At 42.7% G+C, this 15122-nt stretch overlaps 1 protein-coding gene across 7 annotated transcripts in view; it reads left to right on the top strand.

Annotated features, from left to right (window-relative positions):
* Positions 1-1833: 1833 nt before the first annotated feature.
* Positions 1834-15122, top strand: part of plekha1b (pleckstrin homology domain containing, family A (phosphoinositide binding specific) member 1b) — an 80236-nt gene continuing 66947 nt past the window's right edge. For all 7 annotated transcript variants that reach the window (XM_068052830.1, XM_068052827.1, XM_068052832.1 and 4 more), the window contains exon 1: positions 1834-1941. The gene's annotated coding sequence lies outside the window, so the exon portion shown is untranslated. The remainder of the gene's footprint in view (positions 1942-15122) is intronic.

Below are 15122 nucleotides of genomic sequence, written 5' to 3'. Positions count from 1 at the left end.
CATTTACACCATGGAGACAAAGTTCCTTCTATTCTGTATATGTCAATTGTCTGGGTTTCATGTATAGTCAGCATTTTTATGCCTGTTTGCTTGTCGAAAATCAGCACCACTACCTCCTTCAGCGTGCATTCCAGCTTTGATTTCTATGGGATTTTAAAATCCAGTGCATGCCGTGAACTGGAGTTTTTGCAACAGGAGGAAGGAAGAGTGGCAACTTGAAATAGAAGAGGGGTTGAATGAGTGCTCTGATAAACTGAGTGGGGGTGCAGGCAAGGAAGGAGTATGCCGATATGCGATGTGGAAGATGGGTGGGGTGGGGGTGGGGGGAGGTGGTGGAGAGTGGAAGAAAAGTAGTAGCTTGAATTAAATGGTAATGGAAGAAGAGTACTAACATGAAGAATGGGTTGGAGGAAAGGTGAGAAAGGTGTTAATGTGAACTGGGTGGAAGGATGAAGAACACCAGTGTGAATGGATTAAAAGAACAAATTTCCATTCATATAGGGCCTTACAATGTTTCATGGAAGCATATCAATCAAATTAGTCTGAAGTGCAGTCACTGTACTGTAGACAGAAACAGCAACCATTTTGTATATATCCAAGTTTGATAATAATTTTGAAATGGATAACTAGTTAATCTTTCTTTGGTGACTGTTTGAATGAGGCAGGACTTTGGCAGGATACTGGAAGATCTGCCTGCTACTCTTTGAATAGTACAATGTGATCTTGAATGTCCACCTAAATCACTGGATTAGGCTGATGCACCTTGGTTTAATATTTCATCAGAGAGGTGGCATTCACAACAATGTAGCACAGCCTTATAACTGAACTGATGTATCATCCTATATTATGTGATCAAGTCCTCGAGTGAGCTTGAACCAATAACTTTAGATTCAGAATGCCATCAATTTAGCCAAGCTAACATTTGAGAAGGAATACTGCTTCCGTCAACTGGGTGGTGAGTGGAAGACAGGAAAAAGTACAGGGGTCACAACCATCAACAATCGACCATCCCCACCCCTGACACACACCCAGTTCACTTTACTACTCTTCTCCTCGTTGACCCTTATTTCAAGCTGGCACTTTTTTCCCAGTTCCACCATTTGGCAATACTGAATATCAAAACATAGCCACAATAGTCTGTATTTTCCCTCAAGAAATGAGGGAAGAGCCCCACAATTTTTGTACAATCAACTATACTAGTGATGGAATGCCTGGTATGGGTGCAACATAAGTTGTGACAAGACTACACCCAACTCCGTTTTCAGAGCAACTACTATTTAGAGCTATTTTTGAGTTAAAAACAGAAAATGCTGAAAATACTCGGCAGATCAGGCAGCATCCGTGGAGTGAGAAACAGAGTTAACATTTCAGATCGATGAGAAAGGTTAACTGTTTCATTGTCTGCAGATGCTGTCTGACCTGTTGCGCAATTCCAGCACTGTCTACTTTTATTTCAGATTTCCAAAATCCGCAATATTTTACCTTTGTTTTACTGTTTTTGAGTTGTCAGCATTCCCTAACTTTCCAGGCTCATCTGATCCCCAAAAGCTCCAAAGAGCCCTCCTTTGAGCCAGGAATGGGACTTCCCATCTTTCCTACATTACAACAGTGACTACACTTCAAAAGTTGACTGTAAAGCTCTTTCGGATATCTTGATTTGGCGAAAAGCACTGTTTATAAATGTACGTTCTTTTTCTCTCAAGTGGTTTCAACGGCACTTTGTTCTGAAGAGAACTACAATCCCCAGAAAGCTTTGCGCGGCGGTTGACGTAATATCCGATGTAGAAGTGACCTCTGGCGCGAGTGGGTGTTTGACCCGGAACTAGAGTTTTGGGATTTAGAATTGGGCAGTTGGGGAATGATCTGCTGCTTGGAGCTTGGTGGGGACTTTCGCTAAATCGGGGCCGGTTTCTTTTTTCTTTCCCCACGGCTGACGCTCGGGTGAGTGCGACAGCGGCCGGGCGTGCGGCTCCGGGTCGCTTGTGAGCCGCACCGGGGGGTCGGGGTGCTTGTTTTCGCCGATTGTGCCCGGTCTTGAGTTGTCAGATTTGCTGTGGGTTTCTGCTGGGGCAAGAGACGCGGTTTCGGCCTTTCACACCCTGGCGTGCGGCTGCCGTTGCTTAGATTGCTGGAAGCCCGCACTCACTCCCTCCACAAACAGCGAGCGTGTCCAGGAAATGTTGTGCTGGAGACATGCCGCTCACAGTCTCGACAGCACTGAAATCAAAGGCTGCACCAACAAATAATCCTAACAAAATAGGTGTTTAGTCTAAGGACCCTGCTACGGAAATTGTGCATTTATTTCTAGGATAGTTTCATGCTACATTTACTGTGTTAGGGAAAGTACATACAGGTGGTTTGTGAGTTTTTTTGTTGCTACTTCAACTATACATTTCGACCGCACATGTTTTATTGATTATTAGTGACATTGTTTAATATTGCCCTTCTATCAGAAATGGAGCGCGATTAGTTGGTTGGAAGATTGTATCAGATATTGAATTCAACTTTCTGCTTGTCTAAATATTACATTATAAATTAAGAGCTTTAATAATTTTTAAAATTTTTTTACCAAATCTGATTTATATAAATGCAATTCTTACGGGGATGGTTGGTAATATATGAAACAAAACAAAATACTGGAAACCCACAACAGTCGGGTGGCGTCTGTGGAGAGAACAGAATAATTAATGTTTCTGCTGCAAAATCTTTATTCTCTTAAGTGTTGCCTGACTTGATGAGAACTTGGAGACCTGGATGCAAAAGGACGTCGGAATAGGAGTACACTATTTAGCCTTTCAAGCCTGTTCTGCCGCTCAGTGAGATCATGGCTGATATGTGACTTTGGTTAACAGGAATCTATCAATTTCAGATTTAAAGTTAACAATTAATCCAGCATCAACTGCTGTTTGCAGAAGAGAATTCCAAACTTCTACCACCCTTGCCATGGAGAAGTGTTTCCTAACTTCACTCCTGAAAGATCTGGTTCTAAATTTTAGTCTATGTCCCCTTGTCCTATACTTCCCAACCAGTGGAAATAGGGTAGATAGAGAGCAACTATCTATTCCCCTAATATCTTGAAAATGTTGAACAAATCACCCCTTACCCATCTAAATTCCAGCGAATGCAACCATAGTTTCTGTAATCTGCCCTTGTAATGTAACCCTTGGAGTCCAAGTATAATTCATGTAAATCTATGCTGCATTTCCTCCAAGACCTGTATATCCTTCCTGAGATGTGCCCAGAACGGAACACAGGCTTTAAATACCTGCATCATGACTTTTAACCCCTTGTATTCGAGTCTGGTAGATATAAAAGTCAATATTCCATTAACCTTTGTGATTATTTATTTTGTACCTATCCATAGCATTTTAATCAATCTATATATAATGTATACATTATTAGACCCCCAAGTCTCTTTGGACCTCCACTGTTTCTGGCTTTTCGCCATTTTAGAAAGTACCCTGTTCTGTCCATTTTAGGTCTGAAGTGGATGACCTCAAATTTGCCTACATTGAAAGCTATTAGCTATAGTTTTACCTATTCACTGAATCTATTAATATCTGTCATTTTATTCTTCCATCTACACTATTTACAATGACGTCTGTCTGTAATTGACACACTTTGATGTGTGGCTCTCTATCCTGTCATGTAAGTCATTAATAAATACGCTGAATAGTTGAGGCCCAACACAGATCCCTGTAGGGTGTCACTAGTCTCATCCTGCCAATTCGAGTACCTGCCCATTATCCCTACTGTGTTTCTTGCCACTCAGACAGATTAAATGAGTGGGCAAAACTATGGCAGATGGAGCTCATTATGTGAAAGTATGAGATCATCTACTTAAGATCAGAGAAAGAGGAGTCAGAATATTAATGGTAAGCGGGTAGGAGCTGCTAAGGGTCCATGTACACAAATCACTATGCACAGGTACAGAAGTAATCAAAAAGGTTAGTGGAATGTTGGACATTATCCCAAGGGGTTTGGAATTTAAAAGTGAAGATGGTGTTTCAGTCGTTCAGAATTTAGGCCATACCTCATCTGGAATACTTTTTTTCTGGGGGCGTGGGGGGTGTGGTCACGGAACTCAAGAAAGATAGATTGACCTTGCAAGAGGTACAAGGCAGGTTCACCAGAATTATACTGGGGTTCAGATGTTAACTTATGAGGATAAGTTGCATAAACCTATCTTGCATTCCCTTGATCTTAGAAGGTTGACGTGTGATTTAATTGAGGGATTTCAATCGAGATACAGAGAAATTATTCCCTCTATTGGTGCAATCCTGAACAAGGAATCTTAAAATTGGAGCTAGGTCACTTAGTGAATTGAAGAAGTGTTTTTTGCATATCAAGGCTGGTGAAAAATTTGGAACTTGCATTTCCTTAAAAAGGCTGCGGGTACTGCGTTAATTAAAATTCTCAAGAATGAGTTTGATGGACATTTGTAAGGGAATTGAGGATAACGGAGCAGAGAGCGCTAAATGGAGTTGATCTGATTAGCCATGATCTAATTAATGGTGGAACAAGCTTGAGGGTTGAATAGCTTTCATTTCTGTTCCTAAGTTCCCAGTGTCTGTGGGCTATTTTGCTTTCTGTTAGTAATATGTTAGAATTTACGAAATATCCAGTTGGGGTGGGAACAACAGACTGGGCTGATTTTTTTTTCTTGAGCCTGTAATTGCTAGTGTTGGTTGTGCAGCTGTCAGACGCACAGCCATGTGGGCATGTTTATGATGAGTTTCATGCATTACTCTGGCAAGAGTGGGAGGACGAATTATCAAACAGTTCCTGCAAAATGAAGCTATCATGCTTGTTACATAAGGAACAAACTAGGTTTTTTAAATTCGTTTCTGGGATGTGAGCATCACTGGCAAGGCTAGCATTTGTTGCCCATCCCTAATTGGCCTTGAGAAGGTGGTAGTGAGCCAACTTCTTGAACCACTGCAGTCCATGTGGTGTAGGTTTACCCACAGTGCTGTTAGGAAGGGAGAGCCATGTTTTTGATTTCTACTAATACTGTCATGAGCAGTTGCATCTGTGACAGGTGAGGACAAGGTTAGATAGGTTTTCCTCTCCTATTGGTTCCCTCACCACCAATCGCAGGCCTAATCTGGCAGATACGTCCTTCAGGATTTGGCCAGCTGGGTCAGTAGTGGTGCTATCGAGTTACTCGTGGTGGTGGACATTGAAATCCCCCACCCGGAGTACATTCTGTGCCCTTGCTGTCCTCAGTGCTTCATTCGAGTGGTTTGCAACATGGAGTACTGATTCATCAGCTGAGGGAGGGTGGTAGGTGGTTATCAGCAGGAGGTTTCCTTGCTCATGTTTGCCCTAACACCATGAACTTCATGGAGTCTGGAGTCAATGTTGAGGACATGGAGGGCCGCTTGCTTCCAACTACTGTGCCGCCACCTCTGGTGGGTCTACATTTGAGATGGGTTATTGTAGTTCTTGATTTGCTAAAGCCCAATAACCTTTAGCTCAGTGGCTGAGAAGCTATCATTGAAAACTTCTGGGTTAGCCCGGATTTCTGGGGAATAGTGATTTCTTGTAATAGGATATGTTGGAGGTATCCGTAATCAGTTTACTTTCCTTCCTGGATGGAAAGACTATTTTGCAGATGAGAAGCTACGTGTTAAATAAATGAATGTGATCATATAAAATTGGAAGCAATAGATGATAATGGTTTGTGATATGGCTGTTTACAGTCAGTAAACATGAAGGTGTGCTTGAAATGTGGTTATGTTATGTACAGGTATTGTGTACCAATGTAAGTATTTGCAGCTACGAGGCCTGGAGTGGTAGGTATATTTATATAGCAGCTGCAGGGCTTGCTTTTGCGGTTTGGTGTTCAATTCAGGGCAGGGACTTCATCAGACCGCGAGATAGTGCATCCCCTTCAAGGAGAAACCAGAAGGTGTGAAAATGGACCTATGCATGCTGAGTCTTAAAGCAGCATGATCATCCAAGTGTGGTACATTTGCTTACTTATGTTCTTATGTAGGGGTAATGCATATTTGAATGTCAAACTTGGCAAATTAATTTACTCCCTATTTTCTGAAAAATCCAAATAAACATATGTTCCAAATTTTGCCATGATATACTTTTGGCATGTTGAATTTTGTAGAGATAGCAGCAATGCAATGGTTTGTTTTCAAATTGCATGGTAAGTAATGCATAAGCCTAGTTAACAGCAGATGCTGTTTTGTCAGCATTGCACAAACTGTAGATGTGTTGCTGACTGTTTGTTCCTGGCACTAGTAGTTAGCATCGTTACCAATTTGCTGAAGAAATTTCCTGTATATTGCCTTGGATGAGTCTATCTTCATTTGCATTCCTAGGTACATCAGATCAGTTATACGCCCACTATCAATGGCTTGCTTTGACATAGTATGCTAGACCAGATTTAAATCTGAGCCTGGTTTTCATATTTTCAATTGAGTTTATTAGCACCGTTTTTGTAAAAGTCTTTGGATGTAACTTAAACATTTTGTTAGATTTTTAATTTGGTTTTACAGGATGGTGAGGGTTAGAGAGACACCCACACACGTGCACATACATGCTGATATCTTTTTAAGTCTTGAGGGGCCATTGACCCTCAGTGAACGCTGGCTGAAAAATAAAATCCAAACGAGCTTGGACTTGTTTAAATCACTTCTAGTTCAGTATGTGTTCAATGTAGTCTTAGAATATGGAACAAGCCCAAATTCATTGAATTATTTCATGAAGAGAGTATATTATTACAGAAATAATTAGCTGGGCTGCTCTTAAATAACATGTACAGTAATGTTTTCAAGTGCGTTTATGTGAATTGTGCTTATTGTATATTACCCATTCCTAAAGAGAATTGTCCATTGCAAATGTGTTTGCAAGAGTGTGTCATCATGCTGATAACCTAAATTTACTGATCTTAAAAGATTATTGCACAAAAATACCCCCATCAGAAAAAGGAAAGACTTGCTTTTATATAGTGCCTTTCATGACCTCAGGACATCCCAAAGCACTTTACAGCCAATGAAGTACTTTTCAAGTGCAGTCAATTTTGTAATGTAGGTAAAATGACAGCCAATTTGCACACAACAAGCTCCCACAAACAGCAATGTGATAATGACCTGATTTTTTTATTTTCAGTGATGTTGGTTGAGAGATAAGTATCGGCTGGGGTATTGAGGATAACATCCCTACCGTTCTTCGAAATAGTGCCATAGGATCCTTTATGTCCGCCTGAGTGGGCAGACGGGGCCTCGGATTAATGTCCCATCTGATAAATGACACCTCCGTGCAGCACACTCAGTACTGCACAGGAATGTCAGCCTAGATTTTTGCGCTCAAGTCCTGGAATGGAACTTGCCTCTGAGTCAGAAGATTATGGGTTCAAAAGTGCTACCAACTGAGCCATGGCTGACACAAGTAGTACTACAGTAATTTAGTTGAAAAACTTCCTGAAATGAGTACATTTCTTGAATTCTTAATTGTAAGTTGTTAAGGAAGCATTGTTATGAATAACTGTTTGCCAAACCCCTCTTTTTCATTTTAACACATACATAACAACGTAAACCATGCCAGTTTGTCATTTTACATTTTAAAAGCATGAGGAAGTGTGCATTATTTCTCTTCCTGGTGATGAAGCCGATTTGCTTTAAAAGAGACCCAGGCTAATGCTCTGGGGACATGGGTTCAATTCCCACCACGGCAGCTGGTGGAAATTAAATTCAGTTAATAAATCTGGAATTAAAAAGCTAGTCTCAGTAATGGTGACCATGAAACCATTGTCAATTGTCGTAAAAACCCATCTGGTTCACTATTGTCCTTTAGGGAAGGAAATCTGCTGTTTATACCTGGTCTGGCCTACATGTGACTTCAGATCCACAGCGATGTGGTTGACTCTTAAGTGCCCTCTGAAATGACCTAGCAAACCACTCAGTTGTACCAAACTACGAGAGAAAAGTCTAAAAGGAATGAAACTGGGCGGACCACCCGGCATCGACCTGGGCACCAGAAACGACGACAGCACACCGAGCCCTGTCAACCTGCAAAATTCTCTTTACTGACATCTGGTGCCTTGTGCCAGAATTGGGAGAGCTGTCCCATAGACTAGTCAAGCAACAGCCTAACATTGTGGTATCATACCTTACAGACAATGTCCCAGACACCACGATCAACATCCCTGGATATGTCCTGTCACACCAACAGGACAGACCCAAAGGTGGCAGCACAGCGATATACAGTTGGGAGGGAGTTGCCCTGAGAGTCTTCAACGTTGACTTCGGACCCTATGAAGTCTGATGGCATCAGGTCAGACATGGGCAAGGAAACCACCTGCTGATTACCACCTATCGCACCGCCCGCTCCCCCGCCCCAGTTGATGAATCAGTGCTTGTCCATGTTGAACACCAATTGGGAGAAGTGCTGAGGGTGGCAGGGGCACTGGATGTACTCTGAGTGGGGGACTTCAATGTCCATCACCAAGAGTGGTTCGATCGCACCACTACAGACTGAGCTGGCTGAGTCCTAAAGGACATAGCTGTTAGACTCGGTCTGCAGCAGGTGGTGAGGGAGACGGCAGGGAAAAACCTACTTGACCTCATCCTCACCAATCTACCTTTCGCAGACGCATCTGTTGATGACAGTATTGGCAGGTGTGACCACCGCACAGTCCTTGTTGAGATGAAGACCTGTCTTCACATTGAGGATACCCTCCATTGTGTTGTGTGGCGTTGCCACTGTGCTAAATGGAATCGATTTTGAACAGATCTAGCAACTGAAAACTGGGCATCCATGAAGCGCTGTGGGCCATCAGCAGCAGCAGAATTGTCTTCAACCACATTGTAACCTTATGGGCTGGCATATCCCCCAACCTAACATTACCATCAAGCCGAGGGATCAACCCTAGTTCAGTGAAGAGTGCAGGAGGGCATGCCAGGAGCAGCACCAGGCGTACCTAAAAATGAGGTGTCAAACTGGTGAAGCAACAACCCAGGACTACATGCATATCAGACAGCAGAAGCAGCATGCGATAGAGCTAAGCGATCCCACAACCAATGGATCAGATGTAAGCTCTGTAGTCTTGCCACATCCAGTCGTGAATGGTGGTGGACAATTAAATAACTAACTAGAGGAGGAAGCTCCACAAATATCCCCATCCTCAATGATGGTGGGAGTCCAGCACATCGATGCAAAAGAGAAGGCTTTGAAGCATTTGCATCCATCTTCAGCCAGAGGGGCCGAGTTGATGATCCATCTCTGCCTCCTCCTGAGGTCCCCAGCATCACAGATGTCTGTCTTCAGCCAAATTGATTAATTCCATAAAATGGCTGAAGGCATTTTTATGGCACCAATCTTAACATTCACTTTCCAACATAATGGAAGGGCCCTGGCAATAGTACTGAAGACGTGCTCCAGAACTGGCTACGCCCCTAACCAAGCTGTTCCAGTGCAGTTACAACACTGGCATCTACCCAACAATGTGGAAAATTGCCCAGATATGTCCTGTACACAAAACGCAGGACAAATCCAACCTGGCCAATTACTGCCCCATCAGTCTCGATCATCAGCAAAGTAATGGGAGGTGTTGTTGACAGTGCTATCAAGCGGCATTTGCTCAGCAATAACTTGCTCACTGACGCTTGGTTTGGGTTCCGCCAGGGCCACTCAGCTTCTGATCTTATTACAGCCATGGTCCAAACATGAACCATAGAGCTGAATTCCAGCAGTGAGGTGAGAATGAGTGCCCTTGACATCATGGCAGCATTTGACTGAGTGTGGTGTCAAGGAGCCCTAGCAAAACTGGAGTCTATGGATATTGTGGGGGAAGCTCTCCACTGTTTGGGATCATACCTAGCAGAAAGGAAGATGGTTGTGGTTGTTGGAGGTCAATCATCTCAGTCCCAGGACATCACTGCAGGAGTTCCTCAGGGTGGTGTGCTGCGAGGCCCAACCGTCTTCAGCTGCTTCATCAATGACCTTCCCTCCATCATAAGGTCAGAAGTGGGGATGTTCGTTAATGATTGCACAATGTTCACCATTCGTGACTCCTCAGATATAGAAGCAGTCCATGTCCATATACAGCAAGATCTGGACAACATTCAGGCTTGGGCTGATAAGTGGATTGTGTGGCAGAAATGACCATCTCCAACAAAAGAGAATCCAACCATCTCTCCTTATCGTTCAGTGGCATTACCATGGCTAAATCCCCCACTATCAACATCCTGGGGGTTACCATTGACCAGAAACTGAACTGGAGTAGCCATATAAGTACTGTGGCTACAAGAACAGGTCAGAGGCTGGAAATTCTGCACCGAGTAACTCACCATCTGACTCCCCAGAGCCTGTCCACCATCTACTTGGCACAAGTCAGGAGTTTGATGGAATACTCTCCACTTGCCTGGATGAGTGCAGCTCCAACAACACTCAAGAAGCTCGACACCATCCAGGACAAAGTAGCCTGCTTGATTGGCATGCTGTTCACCACCTTCAGCATTCATTCCCTCCTCCACCGACGCGCAGTGGCAGCAGTGTGTACCATCCACCATCTACAAGATTCACTGCGGCAACTCAGCAAGCCTCGTTTGACAGCACCTTCCAAACCCGCGACCTCTACCACCTGGAAGGACAAGGACAGCAGATGCATGGGAACACCACCACCTGCAAGTTTCCCTCCAAGCCACACGTGATCCTGACTGGGAACTTTGTTGCCGTTTCTTCACTGCCGCTGGGTGAAAATCCTGGAACTTCCTTCGTAACAGCACTGTGGGTGTATCTACACTACATGGACTGCAGTGGTTCAGGAAGATGACTCATCACCTTCTCTAGGGCAATTAGGGAGGGGCAATAAATGCTGTCCTAGCTAGTGACGCCCACATTCCCTGAAAGAATAAAAAACATTATGTTGGAAAGTGAATGTTAAGATTGGTGCCATAAAAATGCACATCATTTCCTTCTGACCTTATAAACTGCAGTTCATTCAGGACTAGATGTCGGACAAGCAATCTGACAACAGATGCAGTAGGGGGGTTCAGAGAGGTAGAGTTGAATGTTCTTGGCACACATGCAGAACCTGACCCCATGTCTTTGGATGATATTGCCAAGCACGTTAATGATGGATCCTTGGGGGACTGCAGAGGTGAAAGTATAGGAATGGGAAGAGAAGCCGTTCCTGAAAATACATTTTTGTAAAAGAGTAGACTTGAGGGGCTGAATGACTTACTCCTGCTCCCATTTCCTATGTCTGGTCCAAGGGAGTTAACAGAACAATTGTGGACAGGGGAATGAAATGCCTCAGAGAAATTGGCTATTTCTGTGGAATGAAATGCGACCTGAAAGTAGTCCTCTTTATCACTGATTTATATCTAAAGTTTTTAACATATTATAGTACTTTCTGAATCATCCATATTTGATTGTTTGAAGTTGTAGTTTATCAAAGCTTCCTGTCCCTTTTGAAATTTTTGGAACTACATTTAATGAGTTTAATTGAATATCGTATTTACAAAAATCCATATTCAATTAAAAAAAAAATTGCTGGCTGAAGGAATATGAATTTAATATTTAATGCCACATTGACTGTTTAATGAATGAATTCTTTAATTCTGAATTTTCACAAACTAGAACTCCTGTGGTGTTCCTCAGTAATTAAAGGATGTACCTGTTTGAAACAAAGCCCAAATGAGAAGCTTTAGTGGGTTTCGGTGCTCATTTTGAGGGAAAGGAACACTTGGATCTCTGCAATCTAATTGATTGGAAGGATTTTATTGTAGTACAGCACTATCTCCCTTTTTTCTCTCTCTCTCTCTTTCTCTCTCAAAACATATTTAATAATATCAGATAAAATATTGGGAGTTTAATTGGGCCTAAACCTAAGGCTTTTAGCTACCTTAAAAAAAAAGCCCCCCACTAAAAACAGAGGTCGCTGGAAACATTACAGGTCAAGCAGCATTTGTAAAGAGAGTGAAGGTTGATATTTCAAGTAGTCCTTTCCTCCGAACTGGAACATATTATAGATGAACAGCATTTAAAAAGGAGCAGAATAAGAAATGGAAGGGATTAAAATCTATTCTGCTGTCATCTCCTATTCTAAAGGTGTTGACTCCTTACTGAGTCGTTGCGCCACATGTAGTTGCCCTCTTTGCTGCTTCTATTTTGAATAAGTATGACTTAATTCCAGCTAACAGTTACAGTGTAGAAGGATGGCACGGGTATATTTTTAGTAAGGTGAGTTCATCAGGTAGACCGAGCAACTTTGAGACCACCAATGCCTCAAATTGAAAATTATCAAAATTATTTTCAAATCCATCCAAGGCCTCATTCCTTCCTATATCTGTAATCTTCTGAAGCCCTGCAACCTCTTTAAGAAGTCTGCATTTTTACTATTCTGGCTTATTGTGCATCCCCTACTCTTTCACTGCACCATTGGTGTCATGCTGTTGACAGTCTAGGCCCTAAGTTCTCGAATTCCTTCCTTAAACCTCTCCACCTCTTGTCTAAAAGATTATCTCTTCAGTCAAGCTTCTGGTCATCTGCCTTAATCACCCATCGGCTCAGTGCTGATTTTTGCCTGATTAAACTGCCACAAAATGTGGCTTGAGATGTATTGCTGTATAAATGCTAGTTTTTGTTGTAGATTGAAAGCCAAGCAGTGCCCCAAAAGTAAATATTTTCTATGCAAGGTTCCTGGGTAAAAGAAGTTTTAAAACTCGTAGCATATTAATGTGTGACACAGACAAGTAGAGCATGTCTTGACTAAATGAGTAAATATTTGATTCCTGGTTTTAACTGAGACAATAAAACAGCACCAGAACAAAAATCCTGTTTGGAGAAAAAAAATACAAAATGCTAGAGGGTAAAAGTAGAATATATGACTGTTATAAATCAGTTTTGTTGTCAAAGTGCCATACTACTTTGTGAGAGTTTCAGCTTCCTTTTTATAGTTGAGTGCTTATTGAGGTAGACCATCGGTATGTAACTTATGCAGTGAGTATTTAGCCAATAACCTTGCAACAAGTTACATTTACAGTGGGAGTGGAATCTTGTAAGCAGTGGTAGGAGTCAGTGTGGAGAGGCTCACATTGTGGAAGGTTGTGGATAGGAATTCTTGATTTTTTTCTTCAGAAAACAAGAGGTAAAATGGTTTGCAGGGTTTGTCCTGTGACTCTGTTCCAATTTTACTTTGGAGGGTAGTCAGTTGGAAAATTTTCTTACTTGGATACACAGATTAGCCACAAACTAAAGAATGTTGCAGAAATTGTGCTTGCACGTCCCTCAGCGGTGCCCATCCTATTTCCTGCACTTCTGTTCTCCCCTCCCCTCACCTAAGTATGACTTAATTACAGCTAACAGTTAGTGTAGAAGGATGGCACGGGTACATTTTTAGTAAGGTGAGTTCATCAGGTAGACCGAACAACTTTGAGACCACCAATGCCTCAAATTGAAAATTATCAAAATTATTTTCAAATCCATCCAAGGCCTCATTCCTTCCTATATCTGTAATCTTCTGAAGCCCTGCAACCTCCCCTCCCCATGATGGGGTTCCCCTTGACCTCACCTTCCACCCCATTCAACAGATCCTTCTGTGCCATTTCTGCCATCTCCAGCATGATGCCACCACGAAGCGCATCTTTTCCTCCCCTTTCACCATTTTAAAAAATTTTATTTTATTTTCTATTGAGATACAGCACTGAAACAGGCCCTTCGGCCCACCGAGTCTGTACCGACCATCAACCACCCATTTATACTAATCCTACATTAATCCCATATTCCTACCACATCCCCACCTTCCCTCAATTCCCCTCCCACCTACCTATACTAGGGGATTTATAATGGCCAATTTACCTATCAACCTGCAAGTCTTTGGCTGTGGGAGGAAACCGGAGCACCCAGTGAAAACCCACGCGGTCACAGGGAGAACTTGCAAACTCCACACGGGCAGTACCCAGAATTGAACCCGGGTCGCTGGAGCTGTGAGGCTGCGGTGCAAATCACTGCGCCGCCCTAATTCTGATGGGGTGGTTCACTTTGCTCACCCTGGACTACTCTTTAATCACCCGTCTCCCTATCCCACAGTACCTTCCCATGCAAATTCAGGAGATGCAACACCTGTCCTTTTTACCTCTTCCCTTTGCACTATCCAGGGCTCCAATCAGTCTTTCCAGGTGAAACAGCGGTTTATTTGTACTTCAGTTTAGTGTAGTGTATTCGCTATTCACGATGTCCCCTCTACATTGGGGAGACCAAATGCCAATTGAAGATCGCTTTGCGGAACACATCTGTTTTGTCTGCAAGCATGACCGAACTTCCCCTCACTTGTCATTTTGATTCTTTGCCACATTCCAGTTCTGACCTCTCTATCCTTGGCCTGCTACGCCGTTCTAATGAAACTCAGGGAACAGCAATCACCTCATCTTTGATTTGGCACTTTTCAGTCTTCTGTACTCAACATTGAGTTCAGTAATTTCAGATCATAACCTCTGCCTCTCTCTTGTTGAAAGGACAACAGTTGTTGGTAATGATCCTCCTTTTGTCATTTTCAGCTCCTGCCACAAGTGGAGAGAGAAAATCAGAGTGCTGCTGTTGCACTCCTCTTCATAGCTGGTTCAAGACTGTCATTTCAGTTTATTCTTGGGATGAGGGTAATGTTGGCCAACTGCATTTATTGTCCATCATCAGTTGCCTCAAGAAGGGGATGGGCCTTCTCCTTGAACTGCTGCAGTTATTGTGATGGTGCTCCCACAAGGATGTTCAGGGAGCACTTACTGTTGGAAATATAACAGAATTTGCAAAAAAAGTTACAACTTGCCTTTGATATTTAAATTCAAATTACTTGAATAAACATTTAAGATTTTTTTTGCCAAATTAAGAGAATGACCTTGCTTATGGACTTGATTATTTCAATTTCTCTGTCCACTTGCATGTGCATATTGGCAGCTGTTCTGGACACACAACCCCTTACCTTTTCCTCTTGGTTGTTTTCAGGTCCTGTTTAGCCCTCCCCTCCTTTCACCCTTTAAATTGCTTATGCTTGTCCCCCCCTCGCCCCGGTACTATTCTTCTCTCCTGCTTGAATCTCTTAAATGAACCTTCTGCCTCTCTCAATATTCTTCACTATGTCACTGCCTCCTGTAGATCAGAAAGTC

This window comes from Heterodontus francisci, chromosome 20, assembly GCF_036365525.1.
Source record: "Heterodontus francisci isolate sHetFra1 chromosome 20, sHetFra1.hap1, whole genome shotgun sequence".
NCBI classification, from domain to species: domain Eukaryota; kingdom Metazoa; phylum Chordata; class Chondrichthyes; order Heterodontiformes; family Heterodontidae; genus Heterodontus; species Heterodontus francisci.
This window is presented reverse-complemented; position numbering and strand designations above follow the sequence as displayed.